The sequence below is a fragment of the Dermochelys coriacea genome, chromosome 28 (assembly GCF_009764565.3).
Source record: "Dermochelys coriacea isolate rDerCor1 chromosome 28, rDerCor1.pri.v4, whole genome shotgun sequence".
NCBI classification, from domain to species: Eukaryota; Metazoa; Chordata; order Testudines; family Dermochelyidae; genus Dermochelys; species Dermochelys coriacea.
The window spans coordinates 6,023,268-6,039,871 of record NC_050095.1 but is presented as its reverse complement, the minus strand read 5'-3'; the positions used below and the strand labels follow the sequence as shown (position 1 = coordinate 6,039,871).

Sequence of the window (16,604 nt, the reverse complement as noted above, 5' to 3'; positions counted from 1 at the left end):
AATGGTGATGGATGTGTGTTGGTAGCTTTTCTGTTTTTTTTTTTGGTTGGTTTGGTTTATTTATTTAATTTACATTTTTCAACGAGTTATTTTTATAGGTGCTGAGGACCCTTTGCCTTTTGAGTACAGCTGTTAAACCCCGAGGCCTGGTTCTGGAAACCTCCCCAAAGCTGGACTTGTGTTTCTTTCATGTTTGATATCTTTGGGGTTCACACATCCACACTACATGCAGTTCACAGCAACAGATACTTTGAGAAACCTGCTGGGTTAAGCAGGCCTTTTCCAAAATAACATTGGCCCAAAGTGTGCCTCAATTCAGCTGGATTGGGACAGGTCTGTATCAAAGGAGTGGTTCACACCTGATTTGTTCAGAGACCTCAGGGGAGGGGTGGTAAGATAGGATAAGTAGGAATCAACAACAATAATGTTAAAGGTAAGAGTGACAGACCTTCACCTTGCAGATCAACATGCCTGTTCTGTTCATTCCCTCTGATGCATCTGGCACTGGTCACTCTCAGGCAGCACACTGGGCTAGATGGACCATTGGTCTGACCCATTATGACCAGTCTTGCGTTCTTAAGTAAGCCATCTATGCCTGGTCTACACTGGCAAGTTTCTGCAGTAAAGCAGCTTTCTGCAGTGTAACTCCCACGGTGTACATACTGCCAAGCCACTTAGTGAGCAGAAACTGTGAAGTTGCAGTGCTGTAAAAATACCACCCCAATGAGAGATATAGAGCTTTCTGTGCAAAGACTACAGCATCGTAGTACCAGTGTAGATACCCTGGTCGATTACAGCGCTGCGATTGGCCTCCAGGAGATGTCCCACAATCCCTGTTCTTGCCTCTCTGGTCTTCGGTTTGAACTCTACTGCACCACCCGCAGGTGACCAACTGTGAACCTCACCCCTGAAATTCCCTGGGAATTTTGAAATTCCTCTTCCTGTGTGCTCGGTGACGCATGCAGTGGTCTCAGCACATCTTTCCAGGTGACCACACCTGCTCCACGCATCAGGCGATCCCCAGCTTGGAGCAATGTTGAGCTGCTGGACCTCATCAGCATTTGGGAGAGGAGGCTGTCCACTCCCAGCTGTTCTCCAGCCATAGGATACGTATGGACAGATTTCACGATGCATGAGAGAAAGGGACCATGACGGGGACACACTGCAATCCAGGGTGAAAGTGAAGGAGCTGTGGAAGGCCTACTCCTTGGTGCGGGAGGCAAACCACCACTGTGGTGCTGCACCCACAAGCTCCCGGTTCTACAAAGAGCTGGATGTGATACTCGGTGGTGACCCCACCTCAACTGTGAAGTCCATTGTGGATACTTCGGTGGCTCACTTGCCAGTCGAGAATGGACTGAGCCAGGAGGAGTGGACCGAGTTAGGATGAGGCTATGAAGGTGGAGGGAGACCCAGAGGCAGATGATGAGTCAGAGGTCAGAGATGCATGTAGCCAGGAGTTCTTCTCTACCCCGGAGGAGGCTAGCCAGTCACAGCTGTCAGAGCTTGGTGAAGTGCAAACAGGAGAGGAGGCCCCTGGTAAGTGACTTTGATTTTGGGAATCGCTGAAGTGAGTTCTTGGGGGCAGGAGGGTTGCAGAAAGCAGGCTTGTGTCTGTATAATGTGCGTACCACCACATGCGTAGTCTGAGCGGCGGAATAGGGTGATGATTGACTCCCTCACTTCACTGGAATCTGCCCCTGAGATCTCCATGAATCTCTCCTGAAGATACTGGGCAATCCATTGCCACAGCTTTTTTGGCAGAACTGCTTTGTCTCTTGCCCCATTAAGGGTAACTTTCCCATGCCACTCTGCCGTCACTGGGGAGGAGTGGGGGAGACGATTGCTTCACACAGGTGAGCCACTTAAGGGCCAGGGTGGATGCCGCAGTCTTGGAGAAGACCCTCTCATGCTCACCCTCAGCAGCGAGATATCTTCCATAATGAACACAGCCTGTGGAAAATGTGAAAACAGGAATGTTTTTAAGCCTTCCCTACAGTGCTGTCTCTCCCCAAGAGCAACATGCCCAGTGTACAGTATTGTTCTGGGACAGTGATTTCCCCTGTCCCTGTGGTTACTCACCATTTTGGGGGTCTTGTGGCTCGTGTGCTTGCCTGGGTTCAGCCAGTTAGTGACACATATGTGAATAGTGGCTGAGTTTCAAATCACTGCATCAGTGGTCTCTGTGTTGCAAACAATACTGCTTCTGTAAAATGCTGGCTTCACATATATGACCTTGGGAGCTCAGCCTCCCTCTTTCTTATCGCCGGCTGAACGGCTACGCAGAATTAGAAAGTGGCCATCAAGAACTAAAGAGAACTTTCTGCATGATGTCATGATGCACTCTGCGGCCAAAAAACAAGAATTGAAGGAGTGGCCAGATGGTGAGAAGAAGGACCGAAAGGAGAACACATTCCACCAGAATGAAGCCATGGAGCAGCTTTTAAACATTATGTAGTGCCAAGCAGACATGCTCCAGGTGCTACTAGCACTGCAAACTGAGCAGCTTGACACCTGCCCTCATCTGCAGCCGCTGTCAGAAAACTCTTTCCCATACACCCCCCTGACACCAACAACACACTCTTATAAACCTCCTGGCTCCAGTCTGTACCCGCTGTATTCCACTCCTGCCCCATCACAGTCCAGCCCTGTGGACTCCCAATGTCCACTGCACTCAACACCTGTCCCGCTGCAGTTTAGCCCTGCTGAAGTACAGTACCCACTGCACTGTACTCCAAAGGAGAAGGTTGCATATGATGGCGATATCAATGTCTAACTCCTCTGCCTTCCGAATGCATCCGATGAAGTGAGCTGTAGCTTACAAAAGCTTATGCTCAAATAAATTTGTTAGTCTCTAAGGTGCCACAAGTACTCCTTTGCTTTTTGCGAATACAGACAATACAATACAATACAAACATGGCTGCTACTCTGAAACCTGTCCTCTGCCTTTGTAGTTTAAGGAATGTCTCCACTGCCATTTGTGACGTATTAGTAACTTCAGGATCCATTCCTACAGACCAAATAGGCAGAGCGCGCAGTGCACAGATCATTGAAAGATGGCACCAAATGTGGAGGGAAGCACAGGGATTGCCGAGATGCGAAGCAATGCATCACGGGGCATTCACGGAGGTGCTGACCACAGTGAAATGCCGCTTTTGGGCTCAGGAAACACCTCCCTCCACACAACTCTTAGCAGCAGAAGACGAAGTGGTGCTCAGTGGGATAGCTGCCCAGAGTTCACCGCTCCAAGTACTGTTGTAAGTGCCGCAAGTGTGAACAGACTATTGTGCAGGCAGCTGACAGCGTGAACACACAATAGTGGTTTCCCTTCAGTGCTCGCTCAGTGGCACTGTAACTTCCAGCACTGTAACTCTGCCAATTTAGACATAACCTCAGAGAGACTGACTGCCAGGATCCCAGAACTGATCCCCTCTGGGGAATGAAGCACAACGTCGACAGGCTATGCAGCCTTTCCCTGTACCTGAAAAGCCTGCTAGCCCAAAGTGCTGGACCATCTATGCCATTACCTGGTTCCTAAACTGCAGCTACAGTTCCTGATCCAGGTGAATCAAAAGACAAAGAGGTGCAAAGATCCAACCACTTATAATCTTAGTAACGTTTTGTTTCTTTTTCTATTTTTTGTCTGTTTCTTTTTATGAACTTGGAGACCTCGCAGCCTTTCTATTAGATTGGGATGTAACTGTGTGTGTGTGTGTGTGTGTGAACACCTCTGAAATCTACAAAGGGAAGATACTAGGAAGAGTAGTTCCCCAAATCTTAATAGCCTTCAAACTCTGCCCTATGAAATGACTGAATGCATGCTACGGAAGCATTGCAAGGAATTGAGCTGTCAGATATGTATTGTTTAGCGAGAGCTGTTTGAACTTCTTTTGCTAATGTCTCTCTAAGGTCTGTATGTAATTTGGGGCGAGAGGGCAAGTTGAAGTATTAGCTACATAATAGTGAAATCTAAGGAGAAAACTAATTAGCTTTGAGGTTGTAGGATAAATATAAGCAATAATTTGGTTTTGGTATTGAAATATTCAGCTGGCTAAATCTGGGTTGCACTACCTGGGTAAAAATTTCTGATTGGGGTTTCGGCATCACTAAATATGAACCTGCCTTCTTGTGTTGCCCTTTTAGGATTTATAAGTGTTGATTTTCTGCTGTATTAATCTGATGGTTTGACTAAATCGATGACTTGATTCCAACTTAATATCCTTGTTAACTCATTGATTTACTGATTTGACCTGAACTTTATAACTGTATTGTTTAATCCTTAGCTGAGTGCTGTCAATAGTCATTTAGCCATAGTGATGTGTGCTCTTGGATTTATTCATGTTAAGAAAACATGTAACTGGGATATTGAGTCATTTCTTTCAATAAGCAACTGGGGCTGGAATTTTTATTTGTATATTTCCCTTTAATTGAATCTCCATTTTCTTCATTTCATGCTGTTCTAAGTTAAGGAATATGCAGCAACAAAAACTGATACAAACCTGTTGCTGCCCCATTCTGTGCCCATTCAGCAGGAGTATAGAACAAACACCTCCTGGATCAGGGATTGTAACACTGGACTGTAAATACAGACGCATGTTCCCAAGGTTTGCTGTCTTTCTCAAATTGTGGCATAAGGGTGATACCTACAGCTGCTTGTAATCACGCCTGGCAGGAAGGAGACACCTATGCGCATTCCCTTGGGAGGTAGGAAGATCTGGGAGACCCTGGAGATATTTACCCAGACCCCAGGAGCAATCTACTCAGGGATGATGCAGGACAAAAGAGCTGGGCACTGCTTTCCCCACTTATTTCTCCTTATCCCCTTTCAGTCTCTTCATTTTCCCTTTCTTTCCCCTCCCCCCACCCTCTGGCAGGGAGACTTGGTCACTTCCCTGCTCCCAGGGGCGCTCACTCTCCCATAGCTGGATTGGCCCCTGCGAGCGCTAATAGGAGCGAGAGCCTGGGTCCCGGTCAGTCCCTGCAGCAGCTCTGGGAAACACAGAGGCAGGAGGAGGAGCAGAGATGGGGCTAGTTCCCACCTCAGAAAGTCCCTGGCCTGGTGAATGTGGCAGCTGCAGCTCGGGTTGGGCTTGAAGGAGCCAGGAAGGGGCTGGAGTAGCAGGGGGCTGGTAGGAAGGAAGGCAGGAAAAGAGCCATGAGGCAGATCCTGGAGGTGGGGCTCTGTATAGTAGGAGACACTGCTGGTGCTGCTGCCTCCAATACAAGGCTGAGCTCCAGGCTGCTGCTGTGGCCCGGTGGGGCTGGTCCAGGGACAGACTTTCACTGAAACACTCTCTGTGCCTCATAAGCACTCCCTGTGCCACTTTCTCCAGCTGGACCCAGTCCCAGGCTCTGCTGCCCCTGGCCAGGAGCTGCAGGCACCAGGGGCCAAAGAGACCCCAGGGCCAGTGCTGAGTGGGCAGGACAGAGACTCCACCCCAAAGTCAGGCAAACTTGGAGTTTCGGCCTCTCCCCACTGCTCCTGGGGACTGTCAGTCTCAGGGTCCTGATTTCCCATTGACCCTATTCCTTTCCTTTTCTACCGGGAACTAGCCAACCAAAAAACCCCACTGAGTTTTAGTAAGGGGCCTACAATCCCCTTATGCAAGCCAGCCCCATGAGGGTCACAGATGTCCAGAGAAAATAGCACAAGCTGGTTCCATGGTGTAACAGTCAGCACTCTGATTCCTGCAATCTAAATTCAAATCTCAGTGGGACCTCCTCTTTGCTTGTGGCAAAGCCCTGACGCTTGAAATGCTCACCTTCCCTGACTCCAGTTGTGAAAGAGTGAATCTTTTCCTTCCTGCTGGGTGACTCTCGCCCACTAGAGCCAGGTCTTCGCTCGGGATGGCGTGAGGGGATGGTCGCAGCGGGTTGGGCCTCTAGAACTTGCCACCCTGGCTACCGATGCCTGCAGTCCTGTGGTTTGACCTGATGGTTGGGATTCTCGCTGCTTCACCTGATGCCCACAAGTTTGGCCCTTGTGCTTGCTGCCACACTTTTCCTCTTGCCCACATGGTGCTCAAAGAAAGGAGTGCCAGAGCCAGGCTTCGTAGTCAGGGCTAGGCAGGAGGGAGGAAGAGTCCCAGGCTGGAGCCCACCACACCTTTCCTCCTCTGGGCACCTAGAGCACAGGCGGCTGGTGCTGACAGCTCCAAGGGAAGGCTTAAAAGCTACAGAGGAACCAAGGGCGAGGAGAACCATGCCTATGCATGGCCAGCTGACGGCCACAAAGACACCCAGCCAGCCTGCTCCTTGGCATGCCAAACACCCACTAAAGGCCACCCGCAGACCAGCATGTGGGGTGGCTGCTGATGCTCTGTGGCCAACATCAGAATGTTGTAGGAAAGCAGGGCCACTCCCCTGGTGCAGCCTCTTACTGTTCCCACTCAAGGTGCTCACTTTTGTAGTGGGGCAGGAGATTTTTTTTCCCCAAGAGGCTTTTCCCCAGCTGGTGAGAAAAAGCAAAAAACCCAGGTTCAAAAGATGCTATTTAGCAAGCCCCCTCAAGCACAGGGACAGGTACACACTGGGAAGAGGGAAACTGCTTTACACACTAGACTGGGTATCTACCCAGTGTCTTTGGCAAGTCAGGAATAGCAAAGGCTAGACTGGAAGACCTACCCGCAACTCCTTCCCGGGGCTCTAGCTGAAGCCAGAGCATTGGCCTGAGTGGCCAAGAAGAGGTTCCAGCCCTGAAGGGAGCAGCACTTCCAGCAAAAAGGGAAAACTGCACAAGCAGAACGTTGAAGGGACTCGAACCCTCGATCACCTGATCCAACGTCAGGTGCCTTATTGGGTAGGCCACTCAGTCACACGAGAAACCCTCCCCAAGCACTTCTTTAGAAACGGCAGAAACCGCGTTTCTTGGGTCATCTACTGATGGGGCAGAGACACTCTTTGCACAAAAAGCTAAGTTCCCAGCTAGCTCACTTGGTAGAGCATCCTACTCCTAAAGCGAAGGTCTGGGGTTTGAGCCTGTCTGGGCAGCTAGCTTTTAAATTGCCTTTTGTGCCAGGAGCCAAATGAGTCCTGGTGGGGTCCAGAGCCACACACAGATTCCTGGAATCCCTGGCAATTTCCTGGAAAGGCCCCTTTCTCTTGCTGAGTCCCAGGAATCAGGAGAGAGATCCACAGGAGCAGGCCTACAAAGTGCAGTCTCCAGCTGGCAGGAAGCACTGTGGGGCCAGGTGCTGAGAGAGCCCAGAGGGAGAGCAGCAGAGATGAGGAAGGAGAGCAGGAGAAGCAATGAGTACAGAGTGCAAGTGAAAGGGGGGTATGGTCCTGCTACTGTGGGAAACTTCCCTGGCTTATACACTATCCCAGTGGAATTGGCTAGCTAAAGGATCTGAGTCCTCACTCCCTTACCCAGAAGCCTGCCTGACCTTGAGGACTCTCTTTCTACCCTCATGTGTGGCAGAGTCCTAATAACCCTGACAAGGCTGGGACCAGGATTCCTGGGGGCGGGCTCGACCCCCATCTTGTTGTGGTCAGTTAGAACCAGGGACTAGGGTGTCCCCACTCTGTGGTACTCTTTCCGCATTGGACTCTTCCCTGAGCCACTAATCATTGCATGTACTTCAAGCAAGCAAATACAATTTATTAAAGAGCAATCAATTTAAAAAATAAGGAAAATGGGAAAGGCTAGAGGAAAACACGTAATCTCATTCTGTGGCACAGGCTATCTTCTGCGGAAAAGGACCTAGGGGTGACAGTGGACGAGAAGCTGGATATGAGTCAGCAGTGTGCCCTTGTTGCCAAGAAGGCCAATGGCATTTTGGGATGTATAAGTAGGGGCATAGCGAGCAGATCGAGGGACGTGATCGTTCCCCTCTATTCGACACTGGTGAGGCCTCATCTGGAGTACTGTGTCCAGTTTTGGGCCCCACACTACAAGAAGGATGTGGATAAATTGGAAAGAGTACAGTGAAGGGCAACAAAAATGATTAGGGGTCTAGAGCACATGACTTATGAGGAGAGGCTGAGGGAGCTGGGATTGTTTAGTCTGCAGAAGAGAAGAATGAGGGGGGATTTGATAGCTGCTTTCAACTACCTGAAAGGGGGTTTCAAAGAGGATGGCTCTAGACTGTTCTCAATGGTAGCAGATGACAGAACGAGGAGTAATGGTCTCAAGTTGCAATGGGGGAGGTTTAGATTGGATATTAGGAAAAACTTTTTCACTAAGAGGGTGGTGAAACACTGGAATGCGTTACCTAGGGAGGTGGTAGAATCTCCTTCCTTAGAGGTTTTTAAGGTCAGGCTTGACAAAGCCCTGGCTAGGATGATTTAACTGGGACTTGGTCCTGCTTTGAGCAGGGGGTTGGACTAGATGACCTTCTGGGGTCCCTTCCAACCCTGATATTCTATGATTCTATGAAAGAGCAGTCTCTGGAGCATAAGGGAAGTTCACCGTCTCTCTCTCACATGTTCCAGGCCTCCTTCCTGGGGTCCTGCCTGTGGTGCAGGGATGCCACGGGTCAGACACTTGCTCTGTCGGTGGCCACATGCCCTCAGGCTCTAGCTGGCAGGACCCTTTTTCCCCAGCATTGGCCACCATGTCGGGGTTATGATTCCCTCCCCCTACCAAGTCTGGCCTGTAAGGGCTCTTGACAAGAAAGTTTCCTGGAGGCAATTGGCAACCCTCTGCCAAAGATTACATGGCAGAGCAGCTTTGTTCCTTCCCCCATTGTGCGAGAATTTTAGAATTTGTTCCCTAGAATGCTGCACGACAACCCTTGCAAAGAGTGTGTGCTCTTTTCCCCATGAGGGGCTCTCCCCTCCGCCAACACTCACAATGCTTTGGGTGTTCACAGAGATGTGTGCCTGCCAGGATCAGTGAGAAAGTGATGGCAATGTTGCTAATGTTGTGTTAACAGAAATGTTTCAATGCTGTGCATGAATTTAACAATCCTGCTTTTGTTCATTGTCCCCTGTGCTTCACCAGATGTGGTCTTCAGAAACACCCCACGCACCTCGGCCGAGCTTCTCCGCCAGATGAGAAAGGGCCCAAGATGCAGAATAGATGACATGTTCCGGGAGGTCATGCAGTCCTCCAGTGCAGAGAAAAGAAAACAAAAGCAGTGCTGGGAAGCTGAACGGCAGGATAGAAAAGAGAATCATGCATTTGTTAAGGATGCTACTGAGCGGATAATTAAAGTAATGGAGGAGTAAACACAGATGCTGAAGTCCTTAATAGAGCTGCAGCGTCAGCAGATCAGTGCTAGACCTTCATTGCAACACATTCAGAACTCTTTCCCCTGTCCCCCCAACTCCACCCACACATTCCTTTCCACCTTCTGTGACGTCTCAGTTTCTCCTTCACTCCACGCCCTGAACAACTTTCACAATGAGAGCTGGACCTACACACAGCTGTGAGAGTCTGGCCTTCCCTAGTTCCTCCTTTCCTGCCAAGCAACTGTACGTTTGTGTGCGAGTTTCTTGTGTAATGAAAGCAAACTTTTATAATGGTAAATCCTCCTTATTTTTTTTTTCTATACGATGAGATAGCAGGAAGTGCCAATACATTCATAGGCATTTTAATCACTTTATTACAGGAATCTAAGGCCCCAAATGTCACCATTGCCCCCAAGGAAAACAACATGGCATATAACATTGAAGCAACTTAGAAAGAGATATATGTTACTGGAGGTCATTGTCAAAGTGCTGCCTCAAAGCCTCCCTAATTTGAATAGCTCCCCTCTGGTCTCCTCTGACATCCCTGGTATCTGGCTGCTCCAAATCAGTGGCCAAGCATTCTGCCTCAGCACTCCACCCACGAGCAAACCTTTCACCCGTAGCGTCATAGAGATTATGCAACGTACAGCACACGGCTATGACCATGGGAATATTATCCACATTGAGGTCTAACCTTCCATAAAGGCATCACCAGCGCGCCTTTAATCTGCCAAAGGCACATTCCACTGTCATCCAGGACCTACTCAGCTGTTGTTGAGCCACTCCTTACTGCTTTCCTGGTGTCCTGTGTAAGTTTTCATGAGCCATGGCTGTCAGGGGTATGCTGGGTCTCCCAGAATCACTATGGGCATTTCAACAACCCCCACTGTAATCTCGTGGCTGGGAGAGAAAGTCCATGCTTGAAGCTTTCTGTTACAAGAAGCTGCAAAACATTGTACCCACTATATGACCATGATGTGCATGGGCGTTGGGAACCCCCATGCATCCGATGAAGCGAGCTGTAGCTCACGAAAGCTTATGCTCAAACAAATTTGTTAGTCTCTAAGATGCCACAAGTACTGCTTTTCTTTTTGCGAATACAGACTACACGGCTGCTACTCGGGAACCCCCAGATGAGTGGATCCTTACTGGCCATTGGCTGAAATCTGTCTGTATATTGGGATTGGTGAATGTAAGAAAGTTGTTTGGTATTTGTGTTCTGTGTGTGTTGCTAATAAATAGATGGTTAGAGCACAGCTGCGTAAGGCTCTTTCACTGAGAAAAGGTTCTGTAGACCTGTAGAGCCCTGAGCCCCATGGGAAAGGGCTGGTATTTAAATTGACCAGGTTTATTCTTAAGCCCCATGGGTAAGGATAGATGTCTTACACTCACAGCCCTCGGCAGAGTAGAGGTGGGGTGCTTTACATTGTGTGGGTAAAACCACAAGCAGAACCTATTCTTTCATTCTTATATATTTTGTATTGTGATATTACCATGTCCCATTGATAAAAATAGGTATTACTGAACTTGCTGGAATGATAACAAACAATCTCCGCATTTAAAACCAGGTATTCAAGTACACTCAGTTGAGAATTTAGCCTTCTTGCATTTGTATACCACAACCTAACAAATCTGTCAATATTTAGTTGTCTGCCTTCATGTGATGTAATTGAATAGGACTCTTTCATTTGACAGTTTCTCTTCAGCTACTACCTCTACTTTATGAACTTCTATCCTCTCCTCTTTACTAGGATATACAGAATCCCCATTCAGTGGGTGTGTCCGAACCATGCGTTTCTTCACACCTATTGTCGTTCCCTCAGCCCCTAGTTTAAAAACCCCTTTATGAACTTTTTAATTTTACATGCCAGAAGTCTGGTTCCATTTTGGTTTAGGCAAACCCCATCCTTCCTGTATAGGTTCCTCCTTTCCCAAGAGGTTCTCCAGTTCCTAATAAACCTAAAACCCTCCTCCCTACACCATCATCAAATGATGAGCCAAAAGAGATTGACATTCACCTGAGTAACAAGATGAAGGTCTTTTAAAGCTAAAAGGGATCCAGCCATTCACTGTCACAGGAATGGGTTGGTTCAAGAGGACATGCCATGGCCATTAAACCTGAGCTATATCATGCATTTGAGTCTGAGCCCTATCACTGACAACTTTCTGACAATGTGCGTTGCAGATTTTTCTTACGCTCTGCAGGAGTTTCTCTTCGAAGTCTTGCCTTGATACCAACATTTGTCTTATGAACATGATTTTCAAGTGCTCTCAAATCTACATGTAGATATTGGACTGGCAGCTAATTCAGAGTTTTAAGAGCATTGCTCTGTTGACTATTGGTGTGAAGAAAAAAAAAATCACATCCCTATCTGACATAGTTTGCTGGCAAAAGCTGAAATGTAGACACAGTTACAGTGGCAAAAAAAGTCCATTAAAAAGAAATCAAGGAAATTAAATGCCCACAAACTACATTAGAGCAGAGTTAAAGTTTCCCAGTGCTGCCTCATGCCCTTCCAGCATGTGTACAGTGGTGAAAGTAAAAACCTCTGAAAACCAGGAAATGAAGAACTAAACTAACATGCCACCCCTTCAATGCAACCTTAATTCTGCCCCTACCCCCTAACCCTGGAGCTGGAAAATGTCACTAGGAATAGGTCAGTAAAGGTGGTGCAAAGGTTAACCATCTATCCAGGGAATTAGCAAATTTTCCATCTCCTGAAGTCTTCAAAGCAGGCCTGGATGCCTTTCTGGAAGATGTTTTCATCAAAACATGTAGTATTCAGCTCACTAGAATGGTAACTAGATGAAACTGTATGACCTGTATCATAGAAGAGATCAGACTAGATGACCTAATAATATCTCTTGGCCTTAAAATGTACTGGAGAAAAATCAATAGGAGGAATGAGAAAATGAACATGCTATTGTTTGTGTTGTACAGATTTGATTACCAGCATTTATGTGCACATCATCCAGCTATGTGCACCGTGTCAGCTGTAGCTTTAAATGAACGGTGGAGGGAATCGTTGGAGCAGCTGTGCAGAGCTGGGACTGTGACACAAAGAGAGGTGCATGTGAAACTTGAAGGAACAGGGATTCCTCATTTCCGTGCTGAGTGTTGTAGGTTGTGTCAGTAAAGGCGGACAAGGGTGTGTTCTTGTCCAGGGCAGAGTTGAGAGTGGCATTGTGGGGGTGACGTGAACCTTAACTCTGCATTTCCCCTTCTAAGAGCCGAGGGGACGGGAATCCTTACCCAGCGAGGTCACAGTCTCGTAGCTCTCCTGCACGACGTCTCTACAGCGGGCTGAGCGGGCTCCAGCTCGGTCCCCTCTGACGCAGGGAAATTCACAGCCACCGCCTCGACGGTCACCTGCCCCTGGAAGAGCAACAGCCTGCTGACAACCCCATCGTTCCCAGGGGAGGGGGGCCGATCAGTGGGGAGGCAGGTGGTTGGCACAGTCCCGTCCCACCCCATCAGAGCAGCCAGGAGGCAGCGGGCTGAGGGGAGAAAGAGAGAGACCCTCACCCCTACCCAGCAGAGAGAGGGGGCAGGGCAGGGTGACCAGGCATCAGACTGAAAAATCGGGACTGGGGGTGGGGGTAATAGGACCCTATATAAGAGAAAGACCCCAAAATCGGGGCTGGGGACGGGGGGTAATAGGACCCTATATAAGAGAAAGGCCCCAAAATCGGGACTGGGGACGGGGGGGGGATAGGACCCTATATAAGAGAAAGGCCCCAAAATCGGGGCTGGGGGTGGGGGGGGGGGTAATAGGACCCTATATAAGAGAAAGGCCCCACAATCGGGGCTGGGGGGGTTATGGGACACAGACACTCACCCCCGCCCCCCCCCCCCGGCAGAGGCCGGTGGAGCCCCCAGGAAGAACAGAGGCTCCGGGAAGAGACGGGTGTTAAAACTGGGGACTGAGGCGGAAGCGGCCCCCGGGGCAGGCTGGGAGTTGTAGTTCCGGACTCTCCCGGGAGCGGAAGTGACGCCCGACAAGGGAGGCGGAGGCGGGGCCGGGGCCGGGGCGGACTCGCGCGCGGGGCCGTGGCAGGGTCTCGCGGGGCCGGGGAAGCGGCTGTTGGCGCTCCGGGCATGCGCAGATCGCGGGGCGAGACCTTCCTTAACCCCCGCGCGCCCGGCCCCCGCTGGAGCCGCCCTGGGGCCGCCCCGGGCTCCGCCCGCCCCGCTGCGGCGCTGCAGCCTCCAGGTACCGGAACGAGCCCCGGTGGGGGGGGCCCTGGGGAAAGGGGCGGAGGGAAAATGTCGGCGCAGCACGGACGAGGCCGGGGGGGGGGAAGAGCCGGGGACCCGCGGGGGGGGGCTGAGACCCCCTCGGATTTACCGCTGCCCCCTCCCCTGGGGACCCCGCCGCTCCCGCCCCGCCCCCTTTTCTCTGCACAGCAGCCAGGGTGACCCCCCGCCCCCTCCCCTCCCTGAGACGGTCTCTGCCCCCCCGCCCCCCATTTGCCTGCAGTGATTTGTCCTTAGTCTGGGCCCCGATTCCCCCTCAGCTCTGAAAGACTGACAGCAAATTCTTGAAAATCTTCCCCCTTTTCTCTCCAGGGTCTGACTGAGATCGGGGCTCTTACGGTGCTGAGGGTGGCTGGGGCCTTGCCTGAGATCAGGTCCCCCCCCCCGTGTGCTGGGCGCTGCACGGACCCGACAGAGATCCTCACCCACGTTTTGCCAGGTGCTGCGGGGACCCCAAACGAAATCCGGGATCCTGTAATGCTGGGGGTTGCAGAGCCCCCGACTGAGGTCAGGCCCCTGTGGTGCAGGGCTCTGCACAGACACTGACCAAGATCAGGGCCCCCATTGTAACGGGGGATGAACAGACACCAGGGCGATCTCCACCCTGCCATTATAAACCCGCCGCTGGCCCCTGCCAACGACTCCGGCTCACGGGGCTCAGGCGAAGGGGCTCTTTAATTGCAGTGTAGATGTCTGGGCTCGGGCTGGAGCCAGGCTATAGGACCCTATGAGGTGGGAGGGGGCCAGACCTTGGGCTGCAGCCCAAGCCGGAACAACTACACCGCCATTAAACAGCCCCACAGCCTGAGCCGTGTGAGCCCAAGTCAGCGGGCACGCGCCAACCGCTGGTGTCTAACTGCAGCGTAGACATGCCCACAGCGACAGAGTCTCCTTGCCACAAAAAGCTCAAAGGCTAAATAGGCAAATGGTGGGCGGCTACTCTCCATTTTACAGATGGGGAAACTGATGCTCGCAGAGCTGAAGTAATTTGTTCAAGTTTGCATGGAGAATTTGGGGCAAAATTGGGATCTGAACCCAGATTGTTTGAATTCTTGCCTCTCCCCTTAACCCCAAGCCCAGCGTGCGTGTGTACAGTGTTGTTTTGATGTGAGAGTTTGCCTTGCATTGGCTTCCAAGGGAGGCTGTGACATTTCCTTCATTGGAGGTTTTTAAGATCAGGTTAGAGGTACACCAGTCTGGGAATGTCTAGGGGTACTTGGTCCTGCCTCACCACACAAGGCTTGAATAGACGACTTCTCAAGATCCTTTCCATGCCTACATTGAAATAATTCTCTTATGTCCTGTGTCATGTTCTACGCTGAGCTGTTTTCCTTGGTGCCAATTGGAAGTGTGATACACCATGTTGTTTTGCAGAGTTTTATGGTGCATTGTTTTGCCTCAGCTTGTTTGGTGCCTGTGTTGTGTTGGTTTGAGTTGAGCTCCTTTCCATTGTGTACTTTTGTCCTAGGGTGTGTTAGTTTGCACTGTGTTGCTTTCTTTTCCTTTGTATTGTCATTTTATGCTGTGGAGGGTAGTGTTGCTTTTTTAATTTCTTTTCCTTCGGAATTGCCTGACACTATGTTGTGGTGGGTTTTATTCTCTGTGTTGTGTTTTTCTACATATATATTGCATAGCGTCCTAGAAATGTAGGGCTGGAAAGGACCTCATGATGCCATCAAGTCCAGCTCTCTCTGTCAAGGCAGGACCAAGTGCATGTAGATTATCTCTGACATTGGTTTGTCTTTCCTGTTTTTAAAAACTTCCAGGAAATAGACTCCACAGCCACCCTTGTAAGACTATTCCAGAGCTGAACTACCTTGGCTCTGGGGACACCCACACAGATTTTAGTGGTGAGCAGCTCTGGAGAGAGAGAGAGGAGACCGCAGTGAGTTGGCAGCTGCGTAAATAGACTAAAGTTGGGAGGAGAAACACTGATGTGTCCAAGGTCGCACAGGTTGTCCGTGACAGAGCTAGAAACAGATCCCAGCTCTAGTGCCACCGGACGGCTGTTTTGGGCACTAACGGTCTCTGCGACACTGGTGTTTTACACACTGGTGCAAACTCTTAGTATAGACAGAATTTACACCAGTGCACTCTGATTAGCACTGGTGCACCATGTCCCAGTTGGAAGGTTTGGGTGTGATGGGGGACAGTGACCTCACTGATGGCTGGGGCTGGCTGAATAGTGCAGCTGGTAACAGAGGGGCAGCAGTGATTGGTGGAGATATGAGCCAGGAGCACAGCCCCAAAGAACTGGACACTGACTTCTCCTGACCTAGGGGACACCTCCCCAGCTGTGTGCAGGGACTGCAGCTGAGCTGCCCTGCAAAGACAGCTTGTGTATCCATGGACAAACCACCTCTTCCTCTAGCCTAATACAGTGGGGTCTGCGGACCTTTCCAAGCTGCGGGTGAGGGGGCTCTGGAGTTAGCAGGGTCTGTTCCTAGCTCTGTCACTGACCTGCTTGGTAAGCTTGAGGAAGTCCTAGCCCCTCTCTGTTTTCCTCCTACCCATTGTTTACTTGGATTGTGATCTCTTTGAGGGAAGGACTGTCCTTCTCTGTCTGTAGAGTGCCCAGCACTATGAGGGTGCTGATCTCAGTCCGAGCACAGCATGCACAGCATGATGGGGCCCTGATCTTCATCAGTGTCTGTGCAATGCAAGTTTTTAACTCAGACTTTAAGGCCAGATGGGACCATCATGATCATCCAGTCTGAGCTCCTGCACATGGCAGGCCACAGAACTTCCCTCACCCACTCCTGTAATAGACCCCTAGCCACTGGCTGAGTTAATGAAGTCCTCAAATCATTATTTAAAGACTTCAAGTTACAAAAAAAATCCACCATTTACAGTAGTTTTAACCTACAAATGACCCATGCCATGCCCCATGCTGCAGAGGAAGGCCAAAAAAAAAAAACCCCACCTCAGGATCTCTGCCAATCTAAGTCTGGGCAAAGTTCCTTCCCATCCCCAAATATGGCAATCAATTAGACCCTGAGCATGTGGGGAAGACCCAGCAGCCAGACACCTGGGAAAGAAGTCTCTGTAGTAACTCGGAGCCCTCCCCATCTAGTGTCCCATCACCGACCTTTGGAGATATTTGCTTCTAGTAGTTGCAGATTGGCTACCTGCCATTGTAGGCAGTTCCATCCTACCATCCCCTCCATAAAGG

The 16,604-nt window shown here is 50.2% G+C and overlaps 2 protein-coding genes and 1 long non-coding RNA gene across 3 annotated transcripts in view; 2 read left to right on the top strand and 1 right to left on the bottom strand.

Annotated features, from left to right (window-relative positions):
• LOC119849388 (zinc finger protein OZF-like) overlaps window positions 1-16,604 on the top strand; it is an 875,044-nt gene that overhangs the window by 174,493 nt on the left and 683,947 nt on the right. The window lies entirely within an intron of this gene.
• LOC119849382 overlaps window positions 1-16,604 on the top strand; it is a 167,972-nt gene that overhangs the window by 60,842 nt on the left and 90,526 nt on the right. The gene's annotated exons all lie outside the window — the stretch shown is intronic.
• On the bottom strand, window positions 34-12,858 carry LOC119849437. The gene is made up of 2 exons (XR_005290490.1): window positions 12,428-12,858; window positions 34-1,953 (listed from the first exon to the last, which is right to left on the bottom strand). It is a non-coding gene; the product is annotated as an uncharacterized LOC119849437 (long non-coding RNA).